Consider the following 16,476-nt stretch of genomic DNA (forward strand, 5'->3'; position numbering starts at 1 on the left):
TGGTACCATCCTTCAATTCAGAGCCTGTTAATATGTGATGTTCTTTTTCAGATAAGAAGCTGACTTGCTGTTGAGTGACTCTAGCTGTTCCCTTCTCAGAGAGGCTGAATGACCTAGAGGTCAGGGCCTAAAATGTGAACCTTGAAGGCCCAATTCAGCACTCCAAACAGAAACTGAAATTGATATCAAACATGGCTTTACCCCATCGTTTGCCTCATATAAAGTAGAAGAGCTTCAGGGCTACTTCAGCCCACACTAGATTTCCTGTGGGTACATCTATACTGATATCTGTGCTGTGATTGTAGTAGAGTGGAGATGTACCCAACCTTCCTTTAAACAAGTTAGCTTGGGTATCAGTAACAGTGTCATCACAGCAGCAGAGAAAATTCAGACTAGGCTGCAAAAGCCACCTGTATAGCTGGGTGACAGTTGGGTAGTGAACCCTGTGCTGATACTAACATTAGATTGCTATGAGTACCCAACTTAAGCAAGTTTACAATGTCTACACTACACAGCAGTCTTGGCTATGAGTGTGGTGTAGACATGCCCTATTGTTTTAAAAGGGTGGATAATGCAACTGGAAATAGTTGGACTGCACTTATCTCCTTCTCCTTGCACTTGGGGCTTACAAAATGGACTGGTATGGCACTATCATGTTTGCTTGGTGTCACCCAGAGATTCTCCCTATGCTAGGTGGTAAAATAATTTTTTTACCACCTTTCTATGCCACTAGAGCAATGGAAAGTGGTCCTAGAGCAAATTAACATCAGGTCCCAATTTTCTGCAGAGATCACAAGGAGCACAGAACAGCCCAAAGAGCATGCTGTAATCAGAATACTTCCCCAGATTATATAGACCACTGTGTAATGCGTCTACCCCTGAATACAAAACCAGAAAAATAACTTCCTAGGTGACATAATACTGGATGACGGCAAAAATGACATCTGGGATCTTTTGGGGAGTAGCAGATTTTAAAATTAAACCAGGAATTACGGAACCTAATCCCAGTTACACCAAAATCACTCCAGGCCAGATCCAAAAAGGGATTTAGGCACCTAACTTCCATTCAGGAAATTAAACAGGAGTGACATACCTAAATACCTTTTGGATCTGGCACTCTGTGACTTCAGGCAAACCATTTAACTTCCCTGACTCATCTCCCAGGGAAAAAGGACTTGATTTTGGTCTTATTGAAATCAGTGAACATTTTTAGATTGTGTTTCTATAGAAGCAGGATTAGTGCAAATATTTTGCCACTACAAGACAAGGCAGTGTTTGTAAAGTACTCCAGAGAAGCAATGCTCTATGTAATGGCTACAACATCACTCTTACACTACCTAAGTATTATTATCAATCACATCAGTTGCTGTGTGCAAACTTCCTGTTTGAAGGAGACAACGTGCCAAGCTGAGAACATGGCTCACTGGCAATTATATTCAGTTACATCACTGGAGAATCATTTCACTATGTTTGGTGGAGAGAGATTTGCTTTCAACAGTGGCGAATTTGGCACAGTAAACCAAAAATCAGCCTGGAGGAAGTAACATAGCCCCTGTGGAGGTCTGTAGGGCCAGTGAGACATGAATGGTATGAGTGATAAATTGGCCATGTTGGTAAGGTAATCAGATAAGCTGATGTAAGCAGTTAAAGAAAGGCAGTGTGTGCCAATTTCGAATTCAGTGGAGTAGCAGCAATGACTGATGCAATGGACTTAGAAAGGCAGGTGGAAATGAACTTAGCTAGTAGGTGAATATTAAGTACCCCCATGTGGGCTTCAGCTCATACCCTCTTAGTTGCTTTTCCCTCCACAGACTCATTTCCACCTCCTTTTGGCCTGTATGGCCTCTCTCAGCAATTTCACGTAATTGCCAGGCATCAGTAGAGTTAATAATGACTAATGTCAATATAAGCAAAAGCAGGGTGAACACCTTCTTATTTCTAAATGTTCAGAAGAACTTATGTTTTCATTTAGTAAGGAAGTGTTTTAATTACCAAACATGCTGTCATAGTGTATTGTCTCCACTATATAATTATCAGGCAACAAACAATATTAAAGTGACATTAAGGGTGAGAGTGCATATTAATCATTTGAAGTAAGAACAATTGCAGAGCTACTATAATTGTCCCCAAAACAATCATTAAAAATGTAGGAATTTTAGAACTATTACTAAACTTTAAAAAATTAAGGAACAAAAATGCACTGTTAGGGAACCAAAACAAAACTAATTCTTCCCTGTAATGAGGCCATGAGAGGCCAACACAATTCTGCCTTCAAAAGGCGCTTAATTTAATACAGGATCACAAACAGCGAAAAGCCCTACTCATAGTTACAAAGTTTCCTGGTATCACCACAGGGCAGAATTCCCAGCCTGTCAGTTCTGAATTCCTAACCTGTACCTTGACATATCTGGGTTGCTTTTACATTTAATGAGAGTTTTGCTATTAGCTTCACTACTGGGACTAGCATCTGGCCTGCTGTCTGCATTTACAATTAGCTTTACTGTACTGAGCATGGAAGCTCATGCTTATAAATTGGGTTCCTCAATACAAAGGTCTACACTTTAATTGGTGTAAACTGGGGTAATACAATGCCAGTAAATTCCACTCCGCCTTATCTGGGGATTTCACTGACTGAAAACCGTGCACAAACGCATGAAAAGAACAGGTCTACCCTGGTTTTGTACACATCCTGAATGTTACTTCTCCAGCTGGGCCCATCCCGTCTCAATCAGTGACTCAGTTATGACAGAGATGAAATGTCACAAAGTCCTTCAGTCCTGAGTCATCATCTATTATTGTCAAGTGCAGGTGGAGCATGCTAGAATGGGAATTTCTTCTTCTGCAAAAATAAGTTCCTTCCCCTTCATAACAACTACTGCAGATTCATTTCTGGTCTATTTTATTTGCTCTAGATAGAAGTGGGGTTAGAGTACCTCTCTGTAGTTGAGGATACAGTTACCCCAGGGGCTGGTATTAAAAGCTTAAGAGACAGATAACCTGGGGAGGCTCTGTTCAGTGATTATTTCACTTACCAATAAAGCCAAAGCATGGAGTAAATCTAGACTCTACACAAGATACGTATACTCTGTTCAGAGGACGGTGAGAGCGTCATCCGCTAACATGTGGCGTTAGCAAAACTATGTTTGCCAAACTGAAAATTCCCTGGTTTATCAGCTTTGACTTCTTTGGCAGTTGCTGAGGGAACAATGAACAAAGGGGTTTTTATTTGTATTTTTATAGGAATACACTGGTGGTCAAGGGACTTCCATTTACAGGATGTGTGTTCTCTTTTTGGAAGGGATTTAACTGTTTTACTACGTGTAATCTATTTTACCACTATAAACTACTATAGGATCATAATCTCCTCTCCTCCCATCACACTATGCAAAAAGATATCGCCCTTCCCTGGAAGAAGGGAACTGAATCAATCTCCCACACAACTATTTGGGAGTTTCGGCCTAATCTGATATTCCAAGTAATTTTCATCCTCTGGTAAATATTACACAGAAGCACTTGTGATGGAGTGCCTAGGCGTCCCTTACCAAATGCTCCCTTGCTTTTGCTGATTCTAGGATTACATATGGGGGGAAGTTCAGAACAAGAGGGCAGCAGCCTCTAACCTCTCACAAGCTATCTAGGCTTGATACCCCTGCAGCTGTCAACCATCTTCATTGAAGAGCCTGCCTACCTGCCTGCATTTGTGCAAAGAAGCAACACAATCCACTGCCTGGCTAAATTAGTCCCAAAGCTGCATTCCCTAGAGATATGCCAGGGAATCCCAGGCTCCATTTCCTAGGGAAGGATTTAAATATGAGAAGGATTTTGGCTGCTTACTACTCACAAGTTCCCACCATTTCCTGAGGAAATGAAGACTAATGGCATCACACAGTCCATTTGGTTCCCCTACTTCCTCAGCACCAGGACATCTGGTGCCTCTGGCTCTGTCCACATCTACATGAAATACAACCAAGGTTCATTATTATGCCCCAATAAATATCGTCTCTTGAGCCCTGGGTTTGTTCCTCTGTTTCAAGGACTAGGGACAGGCAAACCTCCGAGGGTTCAGAAGTCTAGTTCTGATAAGCACCCAAAAGTTGCTTATCTGAACTGTCTGAACCCTTTGGTCTGCAAAAATATTAAGTTGAAAATTTCATGGGAACAGGCTGCCTGTAAGGCTTCCTGTACTTCCCGAGTCCAGCCAGGCTGGAAATACTGTGAGAACAGCCTCTGTCAAGGTATTTTGGAACTTCCATTTCCTGGCCATGCTGGAACAAGTGGGGGGGCACTGGCAGCCAGGAGAACAAACAATAACAAAGGAGGGGAAGGGGCTGAACCTCAGGAAAGATAGCCACAGGCCTCCACTCAGTTTTAAAGTGAAGAATAAAAAAGGTCTTATTTTATCCACTTAAAATAAGCCAGTCCTCCTTCTCTCCTCTCCATCCTGTTTATGCTTTTGCTTTATTGACGTTCTGGATTACCAGGCCCAGATTTCCTCACATCTTACAGCATCTGTTGTTGAGCACACCACCTCTCCACCTTCAATCGGGGGCAGACTCTCTCTGCGTCTGTGGACTCTTCTGCCCCCAGCATTGCATTTATATTAGTGATTTGTTGCCATTCCTGTATGCAAAATGACTTCTGTGGTATGCTGCCCCAGGTCGATTGCCAGAAGTTACTCAGCAGTGCAGTCTCCATCAGGACTGTCTCACCACCCTGTAGTCTGACATCAGTAGGATTACGTGTTATGGAGCTAGAAGCAAATTGTCCCTGATCCAATGCAGCCTAATGGTTTGCTGTGACACAATGTAAACTCCCCCACCAACCTGGTGGTCAGATTGATGAGGACGAGTTAACAGTCTCCTCGCTTCTTCCAGTGGCTGCAACTGCTGGCTACACACCAAACGCGCGCCCTTCGGATTTCTAGTCAGCAAGTCCATGAGCCAAGAAAGAGCATCCCTTTACAGCTGAGCCACCAGGAACTCAGCTTAACTTGTCCCAGCTGGAAGCTTGTTTGTTTCCTGGTTCGTGACTGATGGGAGCAGGAATGTGCCTGCCTGGGAGGCAGTTTCTCAGAAAGCAAATAATGTGAGTGACACCAGCATAACCAACTGCCTCGCTGCTCCAGAGAGCCAGAGGCAGGCTCCTGGAAACTGGGCTAGCAGACAGCAGTGTCATGTTGTGGTGTATTTAAATGATGCCATTTTGGCTGAATAACTCTGGAGATGATCATTTATTCAGGGTCACCCCCGTCCTAAAAGCACACATGTAAGAAAGGAAAAACCCAAGCCATACAACACATCTCCTCTTTCAGGAAGCCAGAATCTGGGTCAGAAGCCAAACTGGAAATAACTTAAAGGAATTTTCCTTAATCAAATAAGTAAGGCTCTCTAGACCCACCTAGTGGCGAAAGGCCAGATACTAACCTTGCTTGTTATGGTTGTTGAGGTGGGAGGGCAAAGCCATTTGCTTTCTCCACAATGGACTCTCCGGTCTCTAACCATCTGCAATCCCATTCCATGACCCTGTTTCCAGAATTGATGGGGCAAAAAGTAGGGTAATGAAATGAGAAAAAGAGAATTCCTCCATATAAATCCAAGAGCCTGAGGAATTCATTGAAAACTGTCACCATTGCTCACCGAGTAGCAGCTTCAGAAGCATGCCCTGTCCATGTGGTCCCATTACCCTCCCCTGCTCTACACTCCCCCATAGCTGTGGAGCGAGGAGGGCAAAATGGAGTTGCAGATCAGACCCTTCCATGTGAAGGAGATGCTGCACACACCTAATGAAAAAGTAACATCATGAAGTTACAGGGCTGATCTAGTTGATGGACTAAGCGCATTGTTTTAGCTTAACATAGAACTGGGAGGATGACATAAGCATGTGTGAATGTGTGTGCGACTGAGTGTGCACTCACACACTCACAGCGGTAAAGTGTTCTCTCTTCCATTTCTTCTCCTTCCCTTCCAATCATCGAGTTTCAGGAATTCTGACCAGTGACGAACGCTCTGATTACTGACCCTGCAGGAAAGACATTCTGCAGTGATATTCATCATCATAGGACCCATCTAGTATAGGTGACTAAAGATGCAGAAACCTCCTGGGTTTTCAAAGGGCAGTTAGGCCTTTTCAATAGGAGTTACATGGCTAGGGACTTTTGAATAGGGAGAGACTCTTTTCAAAGGCAGAAGGAGCTTTTCTGCCTCTGAAGTGCTTAAATACCATAGCTTTGTTTTTCTATGGGACAGGCAAAGTTGGGAGAAATGCTTAAGTGAAAGTGGCCAGGGGAAATAAGAGAAGAGATAGAATTAGGACACTGGTTTGATGAAGGGAAATGCCATGGATGAAATCCAAAAGAAGGCGCACACAGATGGGCAGCTGGATTGTTGAGGAAGAGCAGAATTCAGCATAAACCAAAAGCTCAAAGGCATCAGGTTCCTTTGACCACAACATGCTGGGTGAGTCTGGCAGCAGACGCCTTGAACGCCTTCTGACAACTCATGCTTTCCAAAGTCTATTTCTAAAGTACCCCAGGGTACAGATAATGGCCGGATTTAGTTCTCAGTGCTTTTTTTTTTTTTTTGCTTCCATCAACCTCCTCAGCAAGAACATCTCTTTAATTTCTATGCATGTTATATATATACCTAGATATTATTGATTGTTAGGGGAGTCCAGCCAGCTTTCCATGTTGTAACAAATTGCTGCCACTATCTCAGGTGCCTGTTGCTAAAGAGAACACTGTGTCGCTGTCACTAGACTTTACATAGCTTGCACAGCCAAAAGGTGCCAACCCCCAACCCTAGAATACAGAAGGAGACTTGATTTGACCTCTCTCTATAGCAATTTTGCATGTTGGAGAGGAGCAGCTTGGAAAGTCCACATGCTAGTGCACTGTCCCTTCTGCTCACACTATTATCAAAGAGACTTTCTCTTTGTGTGCCACCACCAGCCAGATGGACTCCTGCACCAAGGCACTATGAGCTGGAACCACATAAGGCCCGGACTCATGTGTGGAGGGCACATGTTCTCTTAAATAAGATTTGTTCCTGTGTCAGGTTCCATATTAAACACTCATCTACCACCTCCTGCCTGTAATTAGTCTTGTTTTCCAGAAAACATGTAACAGAAGAGAGAAAATTGGCTCTTCACAGCCTCTTATTCTGTAACTAAAGGATGAACAGACTCAATCGCAGGGCAGACTAGCTGAATAACAAAGGGAAGAATAGAACTGCATAGCTTTGTGCCACTGTGCTTTAACTGTGACTGTCTGAAATGATGTCCTGTGGCTGAAGTAAAGGTTTGGTCTTGAGTTTTGAACCCAAGTTGTTTCAAACTGTCTTGTCTCAAAAAAACCCAGAACTTCATGCCTTCTTTAGGCCCAATCAAGCAGATTAAGTCATCTGGAGCCCGTGTTCTGAAACCAATCTTTTGGCAGCACATGCCCATGCATTTTTTGTTGGTATCCCCTCAGCCTAGAGGCATAACAGGGCAGCTCTAGTCTGTGGGAAGCACCAGCTGCCACGCTACTGGTGGTAGCAGCATGCCCAGATACAGTAGCAGCTATTTTTGCACCCCATTTCCCCCCCAATTACACTACTGCTTACTCCCATCCCATGAAGGCAGTATCAGGACCCTGACTGTTTAACAAGCCCTATCCATATTTAGTTTTAATTTGGAGGGTATGTATTATAGTACCACTGCTCATTATGCCTTAGAATTATAGAACCATAGAAGGAGTAGAGCTGGAAAGGACCTCAGAAGGTCAGTTAGCCCAACCCCTTTCTACTTGCCAAAGGCAGGATCATCCCTTTCCAAATCATCCCATACAAGTGCTCATCTAACTTATTCCTAAAACTACACAATAAACCCTGATCAGCCTAATCTGCCACAAGTAAACCCTGGGGACCAGGGCTTTCATTGTCCCACCACAGAAGGGGTTGTTAAAATACACTTGAGAGAAGCAAGGAAGAGGGCCACACCCCCTGCTAAAAAGGAAGGCAAAACCCCCCACAGTCTATACCAGTTTGACTGTAGGGTAAAATTCCTTCCTGACATCAAATGTGCTGAGTAGTCTGACCCTGAGTGGAGGGGCAAGACCCCCTAACTAGGAAAATGCACTAATGCAGGTCTTTGTCCATAGCAGAAGTGTTTGTACACCCCAGTCTAAATCCTCAATCTTGGCTGCAGCCAACACCCAAAACACCCGAGGAAAGGCACACTCCTTCTACCGCACCAATACCTGTAGCGACAGTAGGGGTAAAAATTCTTTCCTAACCCTGCATAGCAGCCAGCAAAGCCCAGAAGCATGGGGGGAAAAACAAAACTCTCCACTCTGCTCTGCAACCTATGGACTGCAATAACTTCACCTATCACATCCTCTAACTGGAGAGCCAGAACTCTCTTTTCTGTATCCCTTCCATAAATTTATCCCACCTCCTTTAAATCTCTCATAAATACTTAGATGTCTGGCAAACATCACCAAACTTCTGTGAAGTTGAGATGCTCCGTCACCTCCTCACTCATCCTGTCTTATTGGCAAACAATTTGAGTCGGTCTTGGTGCCAAAATATTGTACTCAGCCTCCCCCAGCGCCAACTCTTTTTTCAAGTCATGGTGAGCCACTACACCAAATATATTTCAATTTCCTCTTCCCTCCCAGAACCGAACTGTATTTGATATAGTGACTCACCATAAATTGAAAAAAAGAGTTGGCACTGAGGAGGTCCGAGTACATTTTCTTGGCACCAAGGGGATGGTGCTGGGGCTTGCTCTGGCCTTCTTGCTGCCAGCCTAGTATTTCCTGGTGCCAGTTACCTGCTAGAACACCTTCCCCCCTTCCACCCCAGAACAGTTCCCATCCGCATCTCGGCCTTATGGCCAAGATCAATCATTTTTGGTACCAAGTGGGGGGGAGTGTCAGGACTTACTTTGGCCCTCCCAGTGACAGCCTGGTATTGCAGTACCTCCAGGCCCGGTGCCAGATCCCTGTGGAGGGAATACCTCCCCATATTTTAAAAGGCCAAAAAAAAAAGGTTCCCATTAGTATGTCAGCCTTTTGGCTAAGATCAAGCATTTTTGGCTCAAGGGGGGGGGGGGGGTGTTGGAGCTTGCTCTGTTCTCTCTTAGTGCTGACCTGGTATTGCAGTACCTCCAACCCAGTGCCTGTTCCCTCCCATGGGGAGTAACTGCTTGGGTTTTTGTTTTTTTAAGGGCCACACACACAATGTTGCCACCAGCATTTTTTGGCATCAGGGGAGGGTATTGGAGCTTGCTCCAGTCTCTGCGAGTGCCAGCCTGGTATTGTAGCATCTCCAGGCCCAGTGCCTATTCCCTCTTGGGGGGAGCAACTGTCTTCTTTTTTTTTTGTGTGGTCCTTTAAAAAAAAAAAAAAAAGGTTCCCATCAGTGTATTTGCCCAATTTAGGCCATGTGTTTCATGGGCATATTAAGCATAAGCCACATTCAATCAACTTCATACTTGGTTTCCATGACTGAGCAATGCTGTTTCTAGCAGCAGTTTAATAATAGCAAATATAATTAATGGGGGGAGGGGGTTGCTGGTATGTGAATATAAGATGAGGGGCTTTTTCCCCCATGCTAAATGGGGGGGGGGGGGGAAGCAATGTCTTATATTTGAGTAAATACAGTACAATCATGGTGCTCTGCTTTATTTACTTGCTGGGTGATGTCTAGCAAACTGGCTATTGATATGGTGCTGGCTCTTCTCATTTCACCCACAAAATTGAAGGAAAACAGCTAATTACTGTCACTATTTTTCAAATACCATATTTATATGTCACGGCGGGGTCCTCGCGGAGGGCCGTGATCTCCTTGAGGCCCTCTCACCGCGCTACTTCGGCCCGAGGGCACCCTCCATTCCTCGCCCGCCACGTCTTGATGGAATATATGTAATAGGGAGGCTGCCTTGTGTTTCCTCAGGCACGTCAGCTCCTGGACCCCTCGTGGGTCTCCCCGTACAATGGGCGCTACCCAAGCACCCCAGCCTTATGGGCTATGCGTGGCTCCTACCAGCCCCTAATACCACGCCCCAAGCCTCGCAGATGTAATGGACGTTGTCCAGTCTGTCTCTCTCGTGCCCAGCCTCCCGCTGGGCCTCCCCTGATGGTATGGTCCCGCTCAGGGACTCCCTAGCGGGCCCCGGTCCTATGGGCCAACCACACGGGCACCCTCTCTGACCCTGGCTCTCCGCGCTGCTACTCCCTGTCTTCTCGGGGCAACCGCAGCGCCCTGCCTCAGTCTGAGGGGTGTTACCGCACTAGCCTGCGGCCGGGCTCGCTATGCCCGTCTCGGGCTCCTCGGTAATTGCCCTTCTCTCTAGGACTCCTTAGTATGGCGCTCCCCCTCTGTGGGGTTCGCCGTGCCCACACTGGGCTACTCAATAATATTGCCCCTTTCCTGGGGCCGGGGTCTATGTTCCCCCCCCACACGCAATCCGGGGTCTAGGTCCCCGTCCGCAACCTACGGGTTGCGCCCGCGACCCACTGGCCACGCTCCTCGCCACCTGTTGCTCACGCACTGGCGTGCAAGCTGCGCCTTCCCTGGCACTATGTAGATAATGCGCCCTCTTGGCGCTAGGGCACCCCACACTCTCTGGGGTCCCTATAGTTGAGGCCTCCTCCAACCCCTACAGCCTCACCCAAGCCTCCGGGTGTAAAAGCACAAACACAAAGCAAAACCACAAGCCCCTAGGCTGTAACATAACCACAAGCCGCATGGCCATAACTCAGTATCATAGCTCAAGCCTCTAGGGCTATCATGAGCTGTACCTGCAACTCAGGCTCCTTCCCATATCTCAGCTGAGGGAGCTCCTGCCTCTCTGGCTGCTGGCAGAGAACTGCCAGCCTGGCCTCAGCCCTGAGCTTTATAAGGGCCAGGCCCTGCCCCCTACAGGCAGCTGGCTCCGCTTGGTTGCTCCGGCAACCCGCAGCTGCGCTCATTACCTGAGCAAGCCTCAGCTGGGCTCGTTATGTCAGGCCAGGGCGCGCTCACTCACTCCCTGGCAGTTTCTCCTCTATAGGAGCAGGGGCACCGAGGTGCCCTGCGACAATATGTAAACATTGCCATAAGATATAACAAATGAGAAGAGAAATGGGCTGCTCACTCGGGAGTGGTAGAGAGGGGGGCAGTAAAATGATGAATGGAAGCAGAAGAGATGACCCTCCTCCTTCCCCAACACACCCATTGTAAATGAAGAAGAACATTTTATCTGTTGGGTTGTGGACTGTTCTATAAGCTTGTGAGCCTTTGGTCTACAGGGGTCTAAGGAACCTGGTTCTTTGATTTCTGACACTGATGTGTTGTGTGACCTTAGAAAGGTCATTTAGCTTTTTTCCTTCTCAGTTTCCCCACATGTAAAATGGAGACAGCAATATAGTACTACATACCCTTCAGAGCTGTGAGCTGAGTCAATTTATATTTGCAAAGTACTCAGAAAAGCCAAAGACGTGCTATAGTTATTGATAGCATCTCTGTCCTGTTCCACATTAATTACAAATGGAGAGAAAACGAGTCAACAGTCACAGGTGACTGCTCCCACTTTGACTGTGCCAAGGATAGAGTAGCAGAGAAGCTGTACACAGTGCTGTACTCCAGGTAACAGAAGTCCCAGTGAATCTCCATATCTGTTATTACTGTTTAGTATCACACAGGTCAGGGCTCTACTGTGTGAGGCAGTGCCCTCACACATACTATATGACAGCCCTTGTCCCAGACAGTTTACAACAGGAGTGGGCAAAATATGGCCCATGGGCCAGATCCAGCTCATCAGGTGACTGGATCTGGCCTGCAGCTGCCCCCATGGCGCTCTAAATGGGGCCATGCCGTGCCCACTCATGCCAGAGCAGCGTGCACTGGGCTCCCTCTGGCCAGGGCCCCAGCCAACATGCAGCTTCTGTTGGGGCTGTTCCTGGTGTGGCTGCAGCTGGGTGCTGCTCTGCATCCCCCACCTCCAGAAGTGGCTCCTGCTTTTGATTTTGCCCTTCCATGGAAGGCAATGTGGATCTGGAGCTGGAGCCCCGCATGCCTGCCAGGGGCAGTGTGGTGCAGTGCAGCAGGAGAGAAAGAAGCAGGTGCTGCTGGAGGTGATAAGCACAGAGCAGCACCCGGCTGTGTATGCAGCCACATTGGGAACAGCCCACCAGAAACTGCTTCTGCTCCTGCTCTTGGCCCTGCTGCACCACACCATTGCAGGTGAGTGGCAAGCAGCTTCAGCCAGGTGGCTCCTGCCTCAGCACCAGTGTTCTGGCTTCAGCTGCCAGCCACCTTCTCAGCATCTGGAGCCAGAGCCCTGTGTGCTGGGGCAGGAGCAGCATCCAGTGAGCTGTTCCCAGAGTGGCAGCAGACAGCCAGGTGCTGCTCTGCACCCATGCCTCCAGCAGCAGCTCCTCTTCTCACTCCTGCTGCACCGTGCCATGCCACTCCTGGCAGACACGCAGGGCTCCAGCTCCAGATTCTGGAATTGGAGGCAGGGGGAAGACAGCAGCACCTGGCTGAACTGCGGGCACTGGTGGGAGTGCAGCATGGGCTGCCCCAACACGAGGTGGCAGGGCTCACCACCATGTGGAGTGACATTGGGGCAGCACTGACCGCACTGTCTGGGGCAGCTCTGCTGCATGCATTTGCTCCCCCCACAGCAGGCTCCTGGGACTTAGTGCCGGGGCAGCCCCTGCCACACACACACACACACACACACACACACACACACAGGGCAGGGGCATGTGATCCCAGCCTCTCCTGCCCCTCCCTCCACTCCTGAACACTGCTCCCACTTGCCCAGGGCCCCATAGGGAGTTTTGGTGAGTTGTTGTGAGAGGGGTGGAGGATGCTGACTTGGCCCATGACAACTGATCAGAACTCCCTATGTGGCCCTTAGGCCCAAATAATTGTCCACCCCTGGCTTACAGTCTAAATTGACATGACTGTTAAAGGGTGGAAGAGTAAACAGCTGCACAACAGTGTGGAAGTGACATACCCAAGACCATTCAACAGGTCAATCTGGTCTTCTATATCCACTTGGCCAGTGGCCTTGCCCTTCCTTCAGTTCTACCAGTTTCTCTCTCTAAATATCACTAACAGCTAATTTTCATTGAAGTTTAAATCTCTTTCTTTTCTTGTGGAATTCTGATATCTCATAAAGTCTTTCATGAAATATCCAAAAAGGAATGTCATTTCCTAGATGCCACCTGAAATCTGAATAATCATTCTTGTGCACCATTCCTGTCAAACTTCTGCCTGAGTGAGGGTTGTCAGTGAGCAGGACTGGAGGAAGAACATCAGCTTTCAAGCAGGAGCTAGTATGAAGTAACACCAGGCAGGGACCAGGTTACAAACACAAACTTTAGGCCATCAGTAGGTAACACCAGTGTTTCAACATGCTCTCAAACCTCCTTCTTACAATTCCAGCTGCCTGGGACCTCCCCCATTGCAGCTCCCAGGAGTCTTCTGGCCACATGTTCCAAAAAAGAAAGAAGTCCTTTCATGACTGAAGAAACTGTTTTTATCAGATGTTATATGGGAATGCCTGAAAGCATCTCTTCCACAAAGACATGAGTTAATGGTTTTTAATGCATTATAGAAAGTACTCAATGTCTGGGAGAATAGCCGCTCTTGCCAAGTAAATTTTTAGACATGATCCGGGAGAAGGGGAAGAGGGGTGCTTTAACTAGAGTGGTTCCAAGAATCATTCTAATTAAAGCACCCAGAGCATCACATATATCAGCGTCCCCACTCCTCAAAATGGCGGCCCGGCACTATCTAAAGCTCATCGAACAGTTTGAAGCACAGGGATGGTGATACATGAGACATGGAGACTGGCTGGAGTATGGTAATTACCATGCTCCAGCAGACTCAATTAATCAAGTCTTCTTCAATGCGCTATAATTACAGAGCATCAGAGCAGCCTCCCAGCTCATGTATAGGTACCCTACAGTTGCAAGATAATGATGGACTCCACAAGTATTGGAGAAATTCAGAATAAAATCAGTGTGCCATGAAGAAAGTCCCAGAAGATCCAGAAAAGTGGCCACACCTGCTGCCTTGAGGTGACATAATAGGGCCTTGGTCCCTACCAGGTCCCATTTTGACATCTTTCTAAAAGGTCTGTCTGTCTGAAGTGATACTTGGAAATATTTGGTCTCAAACTACCAGTATCTGTGTGTTCAAGCACAATTCTCAAAAATCACTGTGATGTTCTGTTGTCTTTCCACAAACAATATTATCATCCAAAGTTTTAGAACAAGTCTGGCCTTTCCAGCTCAGTGGCAGCAATGTCTGGAAGGTATTAAGTACAAACACTACTTGCCAAGTTACATGTAAAAAAAAAAACCATAGATGATCCCACTTATCTTAATCCTGATCCGATTTCTGCAAACCCATATGAAAAAATATCTTGCTCTCATAACTCCAAGGACATTTCCTCATTTTGTGATAATGGATGGCTGTTAGTTTCTACTATTTTTTTTTAAATCCCCGTCTTTTTCTTAAGAAGGGCAACTAGAGACACCCAACCTGAGTGGGCTGTGGCTGTTCTCTTCTACTTTTTGTATTTCTAGAGAGACAAATGGGCAATTTTTACTGCTTGGGTTCTGCAAACTAATAAATATATACAAATGCATACAACTATATGTGTTTCAATAATATAAAAACAATTAGAAAAAAAAATAACTTGGGCTTGTAAAGGTAGAGTGTAAGTGAGTAGAAGACCATTGATCCCAAAGTCATATACAAAGTCAAACCTTCCCAAAGATTTTGGATGTCTGGAGTTTTGGTTTGGGCCCATCTCCACTGGAAATTGTGGCAACGTGGGGCTCCCTGCCTAGCCACAGTGCTAGGTTCCCTACTTGCCTTCGGGCACGCACCCCGCTTGACTCGTCTACCACGCCTTGTTGGTAATTAATATGATGATAATTAAGCAGGAGGCTGCCCATTTTATGCCCCGATGCCAGACGGCACTGTCTATTGCTCCGTACCTTCCCTACACCGCAGCCCATGCCTTGCAGATGGCACCCAGATGTTACAGTGCCCCCGGCTTACAGCCAGAGCATTTTTAGGCCACGCCATCAAGCCTCAGTCACACGCACACTCGTACCACCCGCCTCTCACTCAGGTCTCACTCACTCCACCCTCTCACAGGGTCTCTTTTATGCATCGACAACTTATGCAGCCTTGCTCCCTCTTGGAGTGGGCACCCTTTGGCCGTAGGCTTAGCTAGTCCATTCCTTGGGTGGCAGATGTACTGTCTGTTGGGCCTCTCCCACAACCCTTACCGGGGTAGTGGCCAGCCAATTACCCAACCAGGTCTAAGCATACTCTGGCCCCTTTTGGGGTAACACTATGTATATGTACTGGGCCCTCAGCCCTCTGGTTCTTCTCTGCCTTCACTCAGGCTCCCCGTCTCTGCCCCCTCACTCGGGGCTCTACTCTGCCCTGTGGCAGATGTACCATCTGCTGGGCCTGTCCTGCAACCCTCGCCGGGGTAGTGGCCAGCCAATTACCTGACTGGGTCTAAGCTTACTCTGGCCCCTTCCAAGGGCGACACTATGTGTATAAAAATGTACTGGGCCCTCAGCCCTCTGGTTCTTCTCCCCCTTCACTGGGGCTCCCCATCTCCACCTCCTCTCTGGGGTTCCACACTGCCATCCTCACTCGGGGCTACTCATCTCTGCCTCCCTCACTCGGGGCCATAGGCCTTCCCTCCCCGGTGGGTTCAGGTGGCTATAGCCGTTCCTGGTCCCCACTACCTTTCCTCGGGGTCTTGCACCCCACACAGGGCTCAGGTGGCCTCAGCTGTGCCTGGCCCCCACTCTCTCCAATGTTACATAAACCCACCCGAAGGTGAGGGCTAGGGTTAAGGCGCCCCTACCCACCTTTCACCAGGGTGATAACTGGCCTGCCATTTCCCGGGGGCTCCTGCACCACTGAGAGTCCCACCAAGTCACCCACTCCCGATAGGGTGCAGTTTGAGGTCATGCCCAGGACCAGGAGCCTCCAATCCATCCTCTACAGCTCCTGCCCTTACCTCTAGTATGATACCAGCAGCCTTGCAGTCAGGCAGTGTCGCTACCTCTCCTGCTAGCAGCGAACTGCCCTAGTTATATGGGCATCCAGAGATCTAAAATGGCCGCTGCAATCAGGCACCTGCTGGCTGCTTGGCCTAGGTCTTAAAGTGGCAGGCGCCAACAGTGCCCTGCCACAGAAATGCCACAGGGTATCTAACTACATGTTTTAATACATCTCCAGCAACCTATGACATTATATTTGTCACAGTACTGCTCTCCATGTCCACTTGGAACTAAATGGTGGCAGGGAAAAATCAAAATTAGATTCTCTTCCCCTAAATTCCTACCATTTTCAGGAAAAGATGAATTTCAAGTACCATGAGCAGTGTAGCATCCATACTACAAAACTAAAGTCTATTAGAAGGCAATGCAATACATAAACACATTCCTGTTCAATAGTTAGG

At 47.3% G+C, this 16,476-nt stretch overlaps 1 long non-coding RNA gene across 1 annotated transcript in view; it reads right to left on the reverse strand.

Moving 5' to 3' along the window:
* LOC132248412 (uncharacterized) overlaps positions 1-16,095 on the reverse strand; it is a 34,969-nt gene extending 18,874 nt beyond the window's left edge. Inside the window, exon 1 of the long non-coding RNA XR_009459601.1 lies at positions 16,033-16,095. This is a non-coding gene — a long non-coding RNA (uncharacterized LOC132248412). The remainder of the gene's footprint in view (positions 1-16,032) is intronic.
* Positions 16,096-16,476: the final 381 nt, after the last annotated feature.

Source organism: Alligator mississippiensis, chromosome 2, assembly GCF_030867095.1.
Source record: "Alligator mississippiensis isolate rAllMis1 chromosome 2, rAllMis1, whole genome shotgun sequence".
NCBI classification, from domain to species: Eukaryota; Metazoa; Chordata; order Crocodylia; family Alligatoridae; genus Alligator; species Alligator mississippiensis.